This window comes from Enoplosus armatus, chromosome 3, assembly GCF_043641665.1.
Source record: "Enoplosus armatus isolate fEnoArm2 chromosome 3, fEnoArm2.hap1, whole genome shotgun sequence".
Classification (NCBI taxonomy): domain Eukaryota; kingdom Metazoa; phylum Chordata; class Actinopteri; order Centrarchiformes; family Enoplosidae; genus Enoplosus; species Enoplosus armatus.
This window is the reverse complement of record NC_092182.1, coordinates 2,054,375-2,060,467: the sequence shown is the minus strand read 5'-3', so window position 1 is coordinate 2,060,467 and position 6,093 is coordinate 2,054,375.

Below are 6,093 nucleotides of genomic sequence, written 5' to 3'. Positions count from 1 at the left end.
GCAGTTTATCCTCACACTCACAAAAATGGATATATGGATATATCATACAAAGCAGCGACCCAGGGGGCTGTTAGATGTTGGTGGCGCTTTTGATTTACTGCTACACACCGGTTCACTTGTCCGTGAGACCAGATACCCATAAATATTGTTGCCTCAGAATCAACGGTCACTGTCAGTGCCCTAAAAAAACATTTGCAGTCCACTCAAACATAACATGACTCAGAGCCAAACCATCAGTGTTGACAGATATCACTACGCCGGCGTTTCTATCAGGGTGTGAGACCCCTGAACAGCCACAGAAAGCATGTGGAGTAAAACACATTCTCTGGTGTGTGAGTGTGTGGCCTGCCCTCCTGAAGGCGGCCGGCACACACACACACACACACACACACACACACAGACGCTAACGCTAACTGAAGAAGCGAGCGAGTGAACAGGTATGTATGTGTGTGAGGGGGAGCTCCGGCGCTGGCCCGACAGGTTGTCTGACTGGAGGAGAATGCGGAGAGCAGATGGCTGGTCTGAGGCCCGTCAGCATGTGGAAGCCTTGGTTCTCGCCGCTCCAGATGGCCTTTATACACCGTCGGCAGCACACAAACACAGGCGGTCCGGTTCCAACATCAGAGATAGCTGGAAGATTTCATGTCTCAAAGACCCGCAGAGACACGGAGACTGAAAACTGGTATTATAACTTGTCCAAGGACCCAAGAGACTCCCTCAGACCTGTTCCTTGTTCCTCGTGTTGGCTCTGCAAACACTCATGTGTGCATCTCTAAGTGTGTGAATGTGTTTGTGTGCACGTGGCTGAGCACACTGAGTTTGGGAACTGACATTTTTCTGTTGCACTGCCAAAAAAAAGAAAAGAAAAGAAACCCCCTCCTGCACAGACACAGGAGTGAAGCTCGATAACACTGAACAAAAAGCAACCGACAAAACGAAAGAAATATTTAATAGACTGCTCTAAGATCAGCTGTGAAACAACATCCTCCCCCTCCCGAGCATAAAAATCACACCACCATGTGGACTCAGACTCCGGTTTATTAGGTCCACCTAGCTGAAACGAATACAGTCTGATGCACCCGTCCTGCAGTGGATCCTGTCTTCAAGGTGCAATGTTTCAGAGAGTTGAACTGCGTTGCATCACGCAGAGAGGCGCTTCTATTATTCAGCCTACCCTCGCTGAAAGTAAATGATGTATCCGTTCTGCATTGAAAGAAAACGAATGACAGACCCCTTGTTGTCGTTTTCTCACCTTGACCTTTGACCTCCTTGATAACTGTTTGCGCGTGGACATCCACAGACAGAGGGGTGACACAGCGAGGGAGTGGGGAGGCGGAGAGGACTGCGAGGCACATCACTAAGGATCTCTGTTATTATCCCCGATCCAGCCGGCAGTCTGGACCCGCTGCTCCACAACAAGGAAAGCGGCAATCTCTTCTGACGTACCGTGCGCCCCCCCCCCGGCTATCTTCCAGCTATAAATAGCGCCGGCTAGCGTGGGCTAACGGACTCAAGAGGGGTGGAGGGATTTGTGCGGTGTGCCAGGAGATGTTTCCATGAGGTTAGGGTTACACGGTAATGCGTTTTCTAAAACTGGGCCTTGATGTTACGACATACACTCATGGGAGCAAGGGTCACGGCTGAAATGGATGCCGTTGATGTGTGCTGGCGGCATGGCGGCGGCCACAGTCTGTACAGTGTTTCTAGAATTATGCATTTGAACACGCTTGCACACACAAGCTCAGTTGCGGCAGGGCAACAGGTTAACAGGTAGCAAGTCGCTGTCTTTTACTGGTTCAGTTGTCTGACAACAGAGACAACAGAGAAGAGTTTCAGTCATCAGACAGTAGGAGGGGTCAGAGACTCGGGGACCGTCTGTCCCGCTGCTGAGCAGATGTTGGCTGTGATTGACTAGTTGTGTCATTTGCCCGCTAAAACAAAAAAAAAAAAAAAAAAAAAGGGATGAAAAAGAAAGAGAGGTTTGGCCTTTTTTCCTGTTCCTACTGTTTTAGTGTTTCAGAGTGGACTGAGGTCTTCGTTAAAACCTGCCAGAGTGTTATGTGCGACCTCGTGACGTAGACGTACAACAAATCAAGCCGAAATATAATGAGGATTATTAGAACGAGTAACAGAAAAAGTGGCCTTTTTACAGCTTTATGTGAGCTAAAACAGGAATCAGTGAGAGCCACAACTGTGTGTGTGTGTGTGTGTGTGTGTGTGTGTGTGTGTCCTGGGCAGGGCTTGGTCAACACTGATAGTACTGATCGGTAGCAGTCGCTCCTTAAAGCCCAGCCGCCTCTCAGACAGATGAGACCAGTGGAGTTGCTGTTGTCTCACGAACACGCACACAAACGACGCAAACGGAGACAACACATTCATATGCACACATATGCCTTCATTTATATATGCACACACACACACACACACACACACACACACACACACACACATGTTATGTCCCCCAGGGCTCCATGTTCCAGCAGTAATGTCTCCTGTAAAGACTGTGGGAAGAGCGGGAAGATGAGCTGCGGGTCAGCTGCTGCTGCTGCTGCTGCTGCTGCTTATATAATGATGCAACCAGGCTGAATGGAGGGGGCAGTGAGGGGGCAGTGAGGGGGCGGTGAGGGGGCGACTCCGGTGTGGCAGCAGAAAGGCAAAGGCATTCCTGTTTTGAATGATGAGCTCGGCGGAGCTCTGTTCTTAAAACGTCCCAGATGTCTCGCCACATCTCTCGAAGGGTCCGAACTGCAGACCTCTGCTTATTAAGGACATTTTTGTATTCAAAGAACGATAAATACCCACGTGGGAATATACCCAGCACGTTTGCGGTGGTTGGAGGGTCCTCTGCAGACTATGCTAACTAATACTACCAATTGTAAATTGTTGATAGGCTCCCCATACAACCTGTGTGGTGAATTCTGCAATGAATATAGATTCAATCAAAGTCTGATAAGTAAATAATAAATGACTTGATGTAATTTTTCAGTACCAACATCAAGTAAAGATCAACTATTCATATAGTAGCTGCAGTGTTGATGATTTGAAAGACTCCTCACAACAAAAGCTTGGACACGACGGAACACACCGTCTGCGTTAATACAAACTGACACGAAATAAAAAGGGAGAGCAATGTTAATAGTCAATCCGTTTATTAATCGTCTTGTTAAAACAACAACACCAATGGTGATAAAGTGGTGTGTGTGTGTGTGTGTGTGTGTGTGTGTGTGTGTGTGACACCGGCTGCCATGCTGAACTCTCCCGTGACAATCCTGCACAAAACATTTCCCATATATGGACAAACACCACGGCACCCCATAAACCATAGAAAAGAACATTTACAACAACAGCAGAGCGACGGGAATAAAACCCGGGGGGGGGGGGGTCGGGGGCTCAAATATAAAAGCACAGTTTCCATATCTTGATTTGGCACAGTTGAATGACAGTGTAGTGAAGAAAAAAAAACACAGACACTTAGAGAGGAGACGGTTTCCAGTGAGCTCGGCCCTGGCATGTGATCCATTCAGAGGGACTACGCACCACCGATGGAGCTTAAATGTCATGATCCCACCAGCCAGAACTACACCGTGTAAGCCACAGATCATTCAAGACAGTAAATCAATACAAAAAAAAATATGAATACAACAGTAACACTGGTGTAAAATCCTTCGAAGCACAACTAAATCCTCATAATTACAATAATAGACTCGTGGTGACTCCAGCTGTGAAAATGGTCTCCCGTTATTGTGTGAAATGAGCACGGACTGACTGAAGATTGAGCATTTTCAAGTCCATTCGTGACCTTTGGGAAGAGGACCACGAGATGTGGTTGAAGGGCTTCGGTCACATTATTATACATCATTTTAAATCATCTCGGTATCGGGGATAGGTTCAGATTACTGAAACTACTAAAAACCTTGTGTGGTTTGAGGATTGACACCAAAGGCGTTTGTGTCTGTGCCTGGTGTGCTAATGCTAATGCTAATGCTCAGTATGTTACAGGCTCTACACTTGACTCTGATCGCACCTCTGCTCGGGCTGGAGTGGGTGGGGCTATGCGAGAGTGACTATTGTGCATTTCCACCCGCTACTGTTATGTGAATATTAGGGGGTGCTAATTCTCGAGGTGGGCGCCATTAAAGCATCGCGGAAGAAGAGGACACAACGGGATGATGTCATTGAACGAGCGCCTGAAATGACTGAAAACCGCGCGGGAAACATGATGGAAACACGACAACGCACTGAAGTACAGAAACGCAGATGCTACACAATACCGACAGAGGTGGGAGAGAGTACTCCGATGCTTAAGTTCCAATACAACAATGTAAAAATACTCAGTTACATTTAACAGTGCTGCATTCAAAATCCTACTTACGTAAAAATACTAAAACTATTGTCGGATGATTGTACTTATATCCAAAGTAAAAGTACTTCTGCGATAAAATGTCCGCTGTGACCGATATGTTATTATACATGACATTATTAGATTCATTATTAGCTCCATTGAAGAGATGGAGCTAGTTCATCTACTTTATAGTCAAGCTGGTGGGGGGGGGGGTCAAGTCCCCTCCAAAGGGTCACAAGCCAACGGGGAGGTTGTGAGATGATTAAAGGGAGAAGTTCTGCCACACAAATTTGTATTCGTTCCCATTTTGGGGATTTCGCTCTAATCTTTGCAGTTTTTGTGAAATAAAGGTTTTGGGGGGAACTAACTAACTAACTAACTAACTAACTAACTAACTAACAGCAACTGCTAACAACTCATAGACATCCGAAACAGTAACAAGGAGCCCCAACAACACACGGCTTATTGTGAGAGGTCAGGAGCCAAAAAGGTTGGGAACCACTGGTTTGATCTTTAAACACTGCGCTGCAGTACAATATAAACCCCTTAACTGTAGTATAAAGTAGCATGACACGGAACTCAGTGAACTACAAGTACCTCAAAATTGTGCTTAAGTGCACTACTACTACCTGTAATTCTCAAACTGATGCAGGACCACAGTAACGTTTGTGCTCAGACTGTCACAACTTCAATGGGAGTCCATCGCGCTTTGGGTATGACGAGGTTGAGAGAGGCCAGGTTCAGATCAGCTTGGGAGCCTCAATGCGAGGCCATTAAAATGAAGACACGTCGCACAGCTCTTCTTCTTCCAGCTCACCCCGACGAAGGCCAGATGGTCGAAAAACGTTTGCGACTAAAGCACGGTGCACTGGAGAAGAGTTGTGCGACGCGTTTTTCATTTTAATGGACTACTTCTAATCTACTTCTACAGAGAGGTGTAAGGTTTCACTGGAATTATACTTTTGGTATTAACTCTGGGCGTTTTGAATTGAGGAAGAGATCTGCATTGTGCAGTAATGTGAGTAGTTATGATATCTGTTGTTAATGCTAATGAGAGCCGGCAGAATGTGTCCTAATAGCAAGAAAAGAACTTGCTACTTTGCAGTGTCGTCATGGATCAGTCTTAGAAATACTTACATTTTTAATATTATTAATAAAAAAAACAACCTATCTGTGTGTTGTGTATCATCCTGAGATAAATGGCCAATCTGTTCATATGCCTGTAATGAAGTACTAACTCACTAACGTTTGTCCTCCACGTGCCCGGCTGGGAAAGGGTTAGAAACAGAGGAGTGTCGGCGGAGCTTTTATTTTTGTAGATCAAAAATTTCAACTTTAAATAGTTTACATTAGTTTTGAAATCACATGTGATCAATATATTTTTCAATATCTCTCTTCCTATTTCAATGATCATTTTAGAATTCAGCCTGTTTGTCAGACACATCAGGAACCAGGGCGAGGTCTTGACTGAGGCGTGGTCTTCGTGATACTGAATGATCACCCCCCCCCCCCCAACTGTGCCACATTGCTCACTTAGGCAGGTTGGTTCTCATGGCAACATAGAAAGGTGTCCTGTGTGATGAAAGTCCGGGTGCTGGTGGGTCTGCCCTTTCAGCTCTGTGCTCTTCTTTCTCTCCAGTTGGTGGTCCCCGGGTAGTGCAGTGGACCTGTTGGGACTGAGCGTGAGCCCTGCTGAGACAGATGCAGCATGCAGGGCCGTGACGGAACGTACACGCCAAACCCAGTCGACA